Source organism: Balaenoptera musculus, chromosome 18, assembly GCF_009873245.2.
Source record: "Balaenoptera musculus isolate JJ_BM4_2016_0621 chromosome 18, mBalMus1.pri.v3, whole genome shotgun sequence".
In the NCBI taxonomy this organism is placed as follows: domain Eukaryota; kingdom Metazoa; phylum Chordata; class Mammalia; order Artiodactyla; family Balaenopteridae; genus Balaenoptera; species Balaenoptera musculus.
In genome coordinates this window covers 16,741,650-16,754,511 of record NC_045802.1, presented here as the reverse complement: position 1 = coordinate 16,754,511, position 12,862 = coordinate 16,741,650, and positions in this window count along the sequence as shown.

Genomic DNA, 12,862 nt, shown 5'->3' with positions numbered 1-12,862 from the left:
AACATTGGGATGGCAAACTGAGTTTTCTACCTGGATGTTTTGACACACAGATTACAGATCTTCACATTTTCCTCATGTTCGGGAATTTTCTCAAATGATATTCTGATGCTTCAGGGTCATTCTGGTCATTCTGAACGAATCTGGCAAGCCCAGAATAGAAATGGCTGGTGTTTCAACAGCACGTCATCCATATAGTTTTCATGAAGAGTTTTACCTGGAAGAAGCAAGCCAATGGATACCCCTGGCAGTAACAGTCACTAGAAATGTTTATTTCATAAGGAAGAATGTTGTTACATTCAGATCTACGAAACAAGTTGAAATGGACTTTCAGCCAGGGGACAGCAGGTGACACCAACAAGGTGGATGTCAGAATGCTCCATATCCGGAAGACAGACCTATTCCCTACTGTGGGGACCAGAGGGAGAGCCCCGGGCATTTGGGGGGGGGGGTCTATCCAACCTCCAGCGTGTGGGAAAGGAGGGCTCAACCCCTGTTGGGGTTTCAGGAGCAGGGAAAGAATGTGGGTGTCGGGAGGACCAGCCAAAGGTCAGCAGCCAGAGCAGGGAGCATGGAAAGACTCAAAGCATAACCTCCTAAGGAGTGAAGTCCTAATTCCTGAGGCAAAACAGAAGATCTGTAGCAGAGAAAGGGCAGGACTGAGTGAGCCGGAAACGATGGCCGGAGTAGACGAGATTACACAGGGATAGGCCTTTATAGCCTGTCCTCATAGCCCTCGGATGAGGCCCTCGGCTGGGGGAGGGTGTCTGTGAGAGGTGCTCCCTGGTTCAGACACATCCAAATGTGACTCCCAAGCAGTTCCCTGGCACTCCCAGCAGGCATGGGCACCTCTAAACATAGGGTGATGATCCCTTGCATTAGATTCCTGGGGCTGCTGTAACAAAGTACCACATATTGGTGGCTTAAAACAACAGAATTCTATTATCTACAATTCTGGAGGCCAGAAGTCCAAGATCAAGTCCATCCAAACAGCCTCGTCTTTACTTGACAGCTTCTGCAAAGACCCCATCTCCAAATAAGGCCACATTCTGAGGAATTAGGGTGTTAGGACTTCAACATATCTTTTCTGGGGGGGACACAATTCAGTGCATATCACCCCGTTTTTACCAGGCCTTCAAGCAGTCAGTGCTCCTCAAACCCAGCAGCCCATTAGGTATTAAAAATACCAACATCTGGGCTCTACCCTGAGACTCTGATTCACTGGGGCTGGATGGGGCCCAGGCACCTGTACTTTCTACAAGTTCCCCCAGGCGATGCAAAAGCATGGCCCAGTCTGAGCACTTCTGTCCTGGGAGTAAAACAAGGGAAGGAACCAGAGACACAGGGCTGTCCTCTGCCTGGGTGCGTCCTGTGCTCACCGCTGTCATCCTGGGCTGTAGCTGAGCAGCCCCGAGGAGGGCGCTTGGATGGAAAACATCAACTCTTTGGAACAGCATTAAATGATAGCTCCCAGTGTCTTAGGATGAGGGAGTCTGGGGTTTTCATGCTTTTCAACCACTAAATAAAAAAACGTGTCTGGGAGGGGGAAGGGTAAGCTGGGATGAAGTGAGAGAGTGGCATGGACTTATAGATACTACCAAATGTAAAATAGATAGATAGCTAGTGGGAAGCAGCCGCATAGCACAGGGAGATCAGCTCGGTGCTTTGTGACCACCTAGAGGGGTGGGATAGGGAGGGTGGGAGGGAGATGCAAGAGCTAGGGGATATGGGGATGTATGTATACGTATAGCTGATTCACTTTGTTATACAGCAGAAACTAATACACCATTGTAAAGAAATTATACTCCAATAAAGATGTTAAAATAAAAAACAAACAAACAAAAAATGTGTAACTAATCTTCCTCTTCATGAGGGTGTATTTGCCTAGGCCTACCCTAAGGAGAGTCCTGGTGGTTTCCAAAGCATGTGATTGCCTGGCAGGCCAAAGAGCCAAGGGTTTTAAGTGAAGCTGAATACTATAAAGAAAATTGAGACCGACTCACCTCGCTGCAAGATAAGACGGGAGATCACAGCCACATCTTCAGCCCAGGAAAGAGAAAAGTAATGAAAATCTAGATGCCTGTGACAAACCCCTTAAGCACCTACAGGCCTGATTGTATGCTACTCAAAATAATTTTTTGCTCATTTTTAAACACGGTTGAAATCAAAACTAAATTAATATGGGCTCAAATTTGAAGGGGAGGGAAAAAGGCACCAACCTCCGTAATGAACAGAGAAGCTAATTAACGTATCTGAACAGAGGAAAAAAACCATAGAAACTGATTGGAAATCATGTGGATTTCACTCATATGAGAGAGAAAGCAATTTAAATATTCTCGGGCAAATTAATTAAATCTAAAACGCACCCAGAATGCGTGTTGTTCCAGCTTCCTGCTGAGTTCCGTGGGAGAGGCTTACCTTGCCTTCTGACCAATAAGAATTTCTCAAACGCGTTCTGAAAATGTGTTTTAGAAGCAGGGCAGGAAAGACAGGCATGCAATTGGACGTCTGTTACTGGGCCTGTGTTGCGGTCACCCTGGTGAGGATCAAGCCCACCTCTGGCCTCTTCTTTCTTCCTGTGTCCTCCACCCACCCACCGGCTGGACAGGCTCATCTAAACTCGGAGTAACCGGGCCCCACTGATGCTAAAGCCAGGATGCCCAGCTGCTGGGCTGCTTGGAGTCCCTTGGCTAACGCCAGTTAGGAGCAGCCTACAATCTAGTATTAAAATTATGCCGCTATTCAGCTGGGAATTTTTCCTCAAGTCACAGTCATAGGTCCAGGAAGTTGTGGCCTCTGCAAGTACCTGATCACGACTTACCCAGGGAGGTGTTTAAGTCTCCTCCTCCTTACCACATCGCGGGCAGGAGTCAGGTGACAGAGCCTTGATTCCCACCAGCTGTGTGAACACAGTCAACACTAGACACAGCTCCAGTTCATGCTCTCACTGTGCCCTTTATTTTCCATACTATCATAGTAATTATATGGCTTTTAATGCTATTTGTGTGCTGACTATCCTCCCGCTGGACTGTAAATCCCTATGCAGACAGGACCCTGTGTATTTCACTGCCCACTCCCGCACCCAGCACAGTGCCTGGCATGTGGGAGGTGCTCAGTAAATGTTTGCTTAATGAAAGAAATAAAAAAGGAGGAGAAAAAAGAAAGGTGCACTGGTGGGGATGGGAGCGGGAGAGAGAGACAGAGAGAAGGCAGGCAGGCAGGAAGGAAATGTTTCTAACCTCAGTTTCCTCATCTGAAAAATGGGCCAATTATTCCTATCTCCTAGGATCGTTATGACTAAATGACTATTTGCTCCTTCATTTGTCTTCCGGAGGCCTTTGTACAAAGTGCCATGATAGAATTTTACATGGATATTCATTTGCACATATGTCTCCCCTTAAACTGTGTGCTTCTCTAGGGCAGGGGCTGTGTGTTTCTTTCACTGTGTAATCACTGCACCCGTGTGTTTCTTTCACTGTGTAACCCCAGCCCGCCAGCGTCTGGCACGTAGCATTTAACACCTGCCTGTGTGCATCCTGCCTCTCCCAGGAGGGGACCCTGGCAGAGGCAGTCGGCCCAGACGTCCACCCTCAGCATCGCCCAGTTCCCCAGCCAGTTCTGTGCAGTCCCAGCTGCCTCACCTATGAGATGGAACGCATACTCTGCCCAGGCCTGCAGAGGGGAACACACAGGGAGAAACAAACCAGAGAGACAATGAGGAATCAGAACGATGCTGCTCTTGAGGTGGGAAAAAAGTGCCTGGACTCCTGGGCCCACCGGCTCATTTGCATAAATTTGCATCCCAGGCTGGGTCTGTCCTCCCTCTGGTCAAAGCTCCCCTATTTGGTGGGCTGGCCTTACTCTCCCCCAGGCATTTCAGAACAGAGGGTTCTGGCCACCACCTGTGCAGCTCAGCTCACTCAGCCTGAACCCCCAGAGCTGTGGCCATGGCCTTCCCAATGGGTGGAGGACTTCCCAGCACTTGCACTGGGTTATTTTTCTCCAGTAGACTTACCTTCCTGTTGATAGCAGGTTTTGCCCTTGTTCAAACCAGTTTTCAATCCCCAGCTTTTACGATAACTAACAGAAAAGTCCACTGGGCTCCTGAGTCCTCACAGGCATGGAGAAGGATTCAGAGGTTTTAGAAATTAAGATTCACCACTTGTACCATATCCTGTTGTGATGTTAATTGTAGGTCTCAATTCCCATTTTACAGGTTGAGGAAACTAAGGATTTGCAATGTAAGTAATTTGTCCAAGATTGGGATTCAGGTTTGCTGACTCCAGCACCTATATTTGACACCCCCTCTCCAAATTTTCCAAAATATCCATCCAGAGAATTCGCTGCCGGTCCAGTGGTTAGGACTCTGTGCTTCCACTGCAGGGGGCCCGGGTTTGGTCCCTGGTCGGGGAACTAAGATCCCTCATGCCACGCAGTGCGACCAAACAAAAACAAAAACAAACAAGCCCAAAATATCCATGCAGTTGACTGTCTCCTCCAGCAGCCAGCCCTGGAAGGCATCTTGTGGGACTGTCTGGACTTTTTTGCTTATGGGCTGGGATGAAATGGGAGAAAGAACGACCAAGGCCTGGGGTCCTGCATCTGCCCTGGGGGTTCACTCAGCTCTCAAAGAAACTGACTTCTAAAATCCACCGCCTTGTGGCCTGAAGTACCTGAACCCACACAATCCAACAAACGGCACTGCCTGGGCGGACACCGCAGGCAGCAAATGTACATTTTTTATCATTTGTGTGCTCAATTGCGTCTAATTGGCTGCCCAGAGAATAGCAATCTACCAGTGGTGTTAGAGACGTGCCCTTTCTTTTTGCCTGGGGACAAACCCCTCTAGGCTGGGACCCCTCTGAGAGAGGGAGAAATCTCAGCAGATGGGTGGCAAAACGGACGCTCAATGGGCTCCATTATTCTTGGAAGACGGATGGGCTTCAGGGGCCTGGAGCTAGTCCACCCAGGTTCACATCTGGGCCTGATACTTCCTAGAAGTGTTTTAGGGCAAATCACCTCTCTACGCCTCCATCTCTGATCTATACAATAGGAACCATAGCCAGCACCTGCCTTCCAGGTGGCATGAGGATTAATGAAATACAGATAAGAATCTTAGCTCAGTGCCTAGAACACAGTAAGGGCTTAAAACGGGAACCACTGTTTTCTTTTTTTATACCGCCATTCTCCTGGGCTTGGAGGTGGCCAGTTCTTTCCTGACCCTTTCCCCGTTTTGACTGCCAGGATGCCAGGCCTGGCCTCCGAGTGGATGGCATGATGGCTGCCGGCCCCGTCACCCCACCCCAACTGTCCCAAGAGTCAGTGGCCAGAGCGCAGACCTGGGCACTCCCCTGGTACACGCGTACCTTTCCCGAACCTTCTTCCTCACCTCACTGGCATTGGCATCCCAGAGGATAGAAAGAAAAGTGAAATAAACAAGTTATTCCACTCATCGGAGTGCAATCACAGGTATTTGGGGCTTTCTTTACATTTTTATTCTATTAAAATATTTCGGCCATGACCATGAGGAACATTTGCCTATCTGGCAGGATGATTATGAAGATTAAATGAGATAATGTTTATAAAAGGCTTAGCATGCCACTTAGCCAGTAAAAGTTGGCTCTCATTAAAAAGAAAAAAAAGTCTAACCAAAAACAAGAATATATTTTCTAGAACTTCATAATTTACAAACTACTTTCATATGGCTTATTTCATTTAGATACTCACAACTTCAGATGGGTTTATTGTTGCCGCCTTACAGATTAGGAAACTGAGGTGTAAAGATAGTAAAGACTGGACCCAGGCGACTTAGTGTGTAGCAGTGTGGCAGAGCCAGGAGGCAGCTGTAGGACCACGGCCGTGATCCGGCTCGTGGACTCGCCACGAGGGGCTGCGGAACGCAACTCCCGCTCGCGGGGCCTCGCTCCTGTCCTCCACTGTGGCCCAGGGGCAGCTCTCTGCGTCTGTCTGACAAAGAAGTCCAGCATCGCCTGGCCCTTATTCCTGACTCCAGGCTCCCTGTTAACTCCTGAGTCTAGAAACCAGGCATCCATCCCTGGTCCCCACAAGCCCCTCCCCCTCGGTGGAATCAGGAGAAGCCACAGGCCTGATGGGTACACGAGGGGAGGCCTGTTTCCCCCAAGGTGACAGGCAGGAGGCAGAGCCCCAGGGCTGGCGTGGGATAGGAGGCTGCCTCTGGCAGACAAGTGGCGGTTCACAGTTTCCCCACCAGGGCACGTGGTCCAGCCCCCTGGGGCCCAGGATGAGAATCCAGGAGACCCCACTTTACTATGGATCCACCTGGGAAACCAAGGGCAAAGCTCTTAAAGTATTTCTTTTTTCTTATTTGTAGAATGGCCCAAATACCGCTCTTTTCTTATCTCGTCGGGAAGAAGTTTTGAGTAACAAGTAAGATCTGTGTAGTATTTTGAATTCTTTGTTTTTTGGGGGGTGGGTGAGTTGACAAAGTATCTGTTAAAAGAGTCATTCTTCCTTTCATTCATTCATTTACTCATGCAACAAATATGTATTAAGCACCTTTTACATGCCAGACTCTGTTCTCAGAATTGGGGATACAGCTGTAAACAAGAAAGAATGTCTCCCATGCTCATGGAACACAGTGTCCAGAAAATCCAAACCGCAAGTACCCAAGACATTATCTCACTGTTATTCTCTTAAGTATTTTTGGTAGCATTTTTTTCAATGAAATGCTCCCAAATGAAAGCGGCACCACCCTGTTTCCAGGATGAGAAGCCAGTTGTACTGGAAAATGCAAATGAATCTAAATCCAGATTGGGGTAAACAATAGGTGGTAAGGGTAATGCACTGTCCAGTCTGAGATACACGAAATGATTTTTTGTAAATGATGCCTCATCCTACATTTTAAGAGGCATGAATGAACACCTGTTTGCTGTGCTTAAAACTGCTAAGTGGGACTTCCCTGGTGGCACAGTGGATAAGACTCCTCGCTCCGAATGCAAGGGGCCCAGGTTCGATCCCTGGTCAGGGAACTAGGTCCCACATGCATGCCGCAACTAAGAGTTCGCATGCCACAACTAAGGAGCCCACCTGCTGCAACTAAGGAGCCTGTGAACCGCAACTAAGACCTGGTGCAACCAAATAAATAAATAAATATTATTTTAAAAAAAGGTAAGTTATTCCACCAAAACCATTCTTTTGCTTGTAGACACGTTTTTCTCAAAATCACTTATAATTGTCAACATGCTTATCCCATTACCAATAAGCATATGGCTATCTCCTCTAAAGGAGATAAACATCTGCTGTATCCCAAAGTCATAAACATGTTCTGGATGGTACAGAAAAAGCAAGTAATATATTGGTAAGTTGTGGCAACATGCAAAGAACTTATAGAGACAATGATGGAATGGGTAATGTACAACCAACATGGCAGATGCAACTGTAAACCAATGGACTGGGAGGGGAGCCCAGGGTACCAAGGCTCCCCAGTTGGCATCTCGTCCCAGCTGCCAGACCACATGAGCGCTGACAACTCCTGCATCTACCCAGTGTAGCATGAGCAGGGTGCAGTCTGCCACGTGCTGATCATAAGGGACTCCTGCCTTTGAGGAAGGTGGAGAACAAGCTGTCTGCCAGTGGAAACCACTGGATACACCAGCTGAGACTGGGTGGCGGCCAAAGCAGTGAGGGAAAGCCACTCCTAGACAGGTAGGCATGCCTTGCACCCTGTCCCCTTGCTGGCCCCCAGGGACCCCTGAGTTCATTGAAGGAAATAAAGGCATGAACCTCATTTAGGGTAAGTGGTGTTTGTGCCTGATGGTTCCTACTCCTTGACGTCTTGCACCTAGGTCTTTGTTTTGACTCGAGGTGTAATTCCCCGGAATAAACCACCATCACATCATTATATGCATTGCCAAGCCCAATAAAGAGGTTGTAGGGAGCCCACCATGTGTGAAATTCCCCATGTCTTCGTGAACAATCAGGTGTGGGTGCTACGGCAGTGAGTATGCTCCCGGGGGTGATGCAGTGGGCCTTTAAGGTGCGGCATTGCTCCTAAGGTGCAGTGACTCTGTGATAGCCCTGACTTGTCCGCAGAGACCTCAACCCCTCCGCTAAAGAGCCAGCAGGACTGATAAGCCTTCATCATCCAAACGACCAGCCCACTAGGCTCCCTCGGGGGCCTCCCCGGGCTCTGCCTCGTGTCTGCAGCCCAGAACCCACACCCCCTTTCCCAGTTGGCCTGCTGGGTTCTTAACTGAGAGCTGAATCTGTGCTTGTCACTGCTATTCCTACGGACACTAGGTCTCTGGCTTAGGCATCCATAAGCATTCCAGGACCGTGCCAGCATCTGAGGTTTCTCTGAGTGGCCCCCCTTCCCCAGCACCCACAGACTCCACTGCCAAGCAAATCGCATCACTATTAACCACCATCACTAGTGTTTTGAAAAGAGAAATAATGTTTTTAAATCTCACTCCCACACACCCCGACCTCCTCTCGCCTCCTGATCTCCCGTAGGGGCGCGTTAACTGAATGTGTGTGCTGGGAACTCTGCCTCAGCTTTTAAAATAACCTCCCCACATCGTCACTTGGGGCTTCCCCGTAACGTCTCAGCAGCAGGTCAGAAGGTGGAGGTACAGCCTCCCAGGACCCACAGTTGGGGCTGCTCTGAGAGCTGGGCCCCCGAGGGCAGGACGTGAACCCCACAAACCACCGTGCCAAGGGCCACTTGCAATGTTAGATTCGCAAAATGCCTTAAAACTCTTTTAATTGTTGCTCTCTCCACCCCTTACCTCTCCTCCCTCCTCCTTCCACCCCTCCCCTCAAAAAGGTGATCATTTGCTTTAATGTGCCATTTGAACACAGAATGAGAATCGACTGTGTTGATGTATCCATGTGGCTTCCCCTCACAGGCGCCTCCCTGGGGTCCTCAGGGTCTCCCCAGAGACCACACGGCCCTCCCCTGCCCCCAACCCTACCCCTCCCTTGGGCAGAATTTGTCTAAAGCCACAACTTAAAACACTTACCGGATTCCCCAGCCTTGCCGTCCCGCTCCCATTCATAACCCTTGCACAGCTCCACGTGCTTTTTCCCAGATTGTGGCTTCCATGTGACCAACAGCAGACGTTTCTGACGTGGCAGCCTCAGGCCACAAGGACGGCGTGTCAGAAATGAAGAGGACACAGCAGTGCACCGGCACGGGATCCCAGCCACGGCAGTAGTTGGCTCAGCCCAGAAAGAGCTCCGTTTCCCGGCCTCAGGTTTCACGGCCTCCTAAGTGGGCTTGTGATCCGTCAGAGTCTCTTCCCTGTGTATTCACTGTATTTACACCACTTGCCCACACGTCTGTCCGGCCATGTCGTCCAGCAGCCAGCAGGGTCCTGACTTGTTGGGTTCGTAGGAGGCCATGGGAGTTTTCAGAGCTGAGCCAAGCCAGAGGGTCCTTTTGAGGTAGTTCAGGGATGACAAATACATTTCTTTGCATAGTCTGTGCTGGACTGAATGTTTATCCCTCCACCAAATTCATATTTTGAAGCCCAAATCCCCACTGTGAGAGTAATAAGAGGTAGGGCCTTTGGGAAGTAATAAGGTCACAAGGGTGGAGCCCTCATGAATGGGATTGGTACCCTTATAAGAAGAGACATTAGAAAGGTGATCTCTCTCTCTCTCTCTCTGTTTGCCATGTGAGGATACAAGGAGAAGGCACCTGACTGTCTACAAACCAGGAAGCAGGCCCTCACCAGACAGCGGATCCACTGGTGCCTTGATCTTGGACTTCCCAGCCTCCAGAGCTGTGAGAATAAATTTCTGTTGTTTAAGCCACCCAGTCTGTGGTATTCTGTCATAGCGGCTGGAGCTGACCAGGGCATGAACTAACTATGATAAATTAGAAGCAGCACCCTCAAATCCTACTCAGAGAAGCCCTGTAGGTCAAGGCCAAGCTCCCAGGAAAGCCTGTTGTAATAAATCCGTGATGCCCACAGCTCTGTGGTAAAGGAGGAGAGGCACATGTCCTGGGCTTGCAGCCCTTGGATTGATTTCTCCCACTGACTACAGCTGCCAATTCCTAAACATGATGCTGGCTTAGTGAGGACCGGCCTCCCCTGTCTAGTTATCCCAGCCTGAAGGCTAGAGAGAAAAACATGGCATAGTCCCAACTCTTCTTGTTTTATTATTATTTTTTAAATCCAACTAATAGAAATGGCCAAAATGCTAACTAATCACACAGAAATATATGAGAAAATAACACAGAAAAGCAAGCTCTACAGAACCAGAATATCCAAACACAGTTTGGTGCCTTTTTCCTATTTTCAACCTTAATTACTCTCTGCTTCATTTTCCCTGTTCTTAGGATTATTTGGGGGCAGCTTTGAGGCAGAGTTGCTCTCTGCACTGGTTCTGGTACCACACTGGACTGCAGAGCAGCTGGGACGAGCACCAGAGCTCATCAGCGTGCACAAAACCCTAACGTGCCCTGAGCACACGGCCCCAGCATTCGTAAGGTCCCCAAACCACTTCCACCTCTTTGCCTGATCACCCGCTCTCTTTTGTCCAGTTCACATCACATGGCCTCTCACCGCATATCTACATTTTAAACTTCTCACAACCACAAATATCACCCTTCCCAATCAGAACAAAAATATGAGGGGGAAAAAAAATCACCATAATGGGAAAAGAGTTTGAAAAAGAATCAACACATGCATACGTATAACAGAGTCACTTTGCTGTGCACCTGAAACTAACACAACACTGTTAATCAACTATACCCCAATATAAAATGTTTAAGAAAACCGTGAACCCCTCTGACATCTGCCCAACACAGCCTCTAACTCAGTGACATCCACCTTCCATTAGAACCACATAACCATGCGTTGATCACATGACCTAAATACCTCCTTCCCTGTGACTCTTGCAAACACTTACCATTTTGCATTCTCTAAATTTTTCAGAGAAGAAAAGAATTAAGAATTGAAAGACAAGCCACAGACTGGGAGGAAATATTTGAAAAACATATCTGATAAAGGATTTGTACCCAAAATAAACAAAAAGTGCTTACAATTCAGCAGTAAGAAAACAGGCACGCTGACACACCAAATGCTAACAAAGATGCAGAGTGACAGGAGCTCTCATTCATTGCCTGTGGGAATGCAAAATGGTACAGCCACTTTGGGAGACAGTTTGGTGGTTGTTTCTTACAAAACTAAACATACTCTTACCATACTATCCAGCATTCATGCTCCTAAGTATTTACTCAGATGAGTTGCAAACTACATCCACACAAAAACCTGCATGTGAGTGTTTACAGCAACTTTATGCATAATTGCCAAAAACTGGGATTGATCAAGATGTCCTTAAATAGGCGAATGGATAAATAAACGGTGGTACATCCATACAATGGAATATTATTCAGAGATAAAGAGAAATGAGCTATCAGGCTTCCCTGGTGGCGCAGTGGTTACGAATCCACCTGTCAATGCAGGGGACACAGGTTCGAACCCTGGTCCGGGAAGATCCCACATGCCTCGGAGCAACTAAGCCCATGCGCCACAACTACTGAAGCCCGCGCGCCTAGAGCCGGCAACAAGAGAAGCCACCACAATGAGAAGCCCCTGCTCGCCGCAACTAGAGAAAGCCCGCGCGCAGCAACGAAGATGCAATGCAGCCAAAAATAAAATTAATTAATTAATTTTTTAAAAAAGAAATGAGCTATCAAGCCACAAAAAAGACATGGGGGAATCTTAAATGCATATTGCTAAGTAAGAGAAGCCCGTCTAAAAGGCTACATACTATAGATTACAACTATATGACATTCTGGAAAAAGCAAAACTAGGGAGACGATAAAAAGATCAATGGTTGCCAGAGGTTGCAGGTGGAAGGTCAGGAAGGATGAATAGGTGAAGCGCAGAGGACTTTAGGGCAGTGAAAGTATTCTGTATGTTACTGCAATGGTGGACACAAAACATTACACATTTGACAAAAGCCATTAAACTGTACAACACAAAAAGTCAACCTTAATATAAATTATGGACTCTAATTAATAACGATAACATATCAGTTATAACAAATCATACCAGGGCAATATGTTAATCACTGGGGAACCTGGTGGGGGATTGTCTGATGAAGGGCTTTATGGGCATTCTGTGCCTTCTGTTGTTTTTCTGGAAACCTAAACCTGCCTTTAAAAAGTCTATTAATTTTTTTTAAATGGCAATAAAGTATAAAACATGGGAATTTAATCAAGAATGCATACAAGATCTCTATTTTTAAAACTTTAACGTTTTATTAAAGTAGTCTATTACGGAAGATGATTTTAACAGGGAACCTCTTGCACTGTTTGTGGGAATGTAAATTGGTACAACCACTATGGAGAACAGTATGGAGTTTCCTTAAAAAACTAAAAATAGAGCTACCATATGATCCAGCAATCCCACTCCTGGGCATGTATCTGGAGAAAAACCATAATTCAAAAAGATACATGCATCCCAACGTTCGTTGCAGCACTATGTACAATAGCCAAGACATGGAAGCAACCTCAATGTCCATCGACAGAGGAAGGGATAAAGAAGATGTGTTACATATATACAATGGAATACTACTCAGCCATAAAAAAGAATGAAATAATGCCATTTGCAGCAACATGGATGGACCTAGAGATTATCATACCAAGTGAAATAGGTCAGACAGAGAAAGACAAGTATCAAATATGTGGAATCTAAAAAAATAATACAAATGAACTTATTTGCAAAACAGAAACAGACTCACAGACATAGAAAACAAACCTATGGTTACTGAAGGGGAAAGTAGGGGCAAGGGATAAATTAAGAGACTGGGATTAACAAATACACACTACTATATATAAAATAGATAATCAACAAGGACCTACTGTATA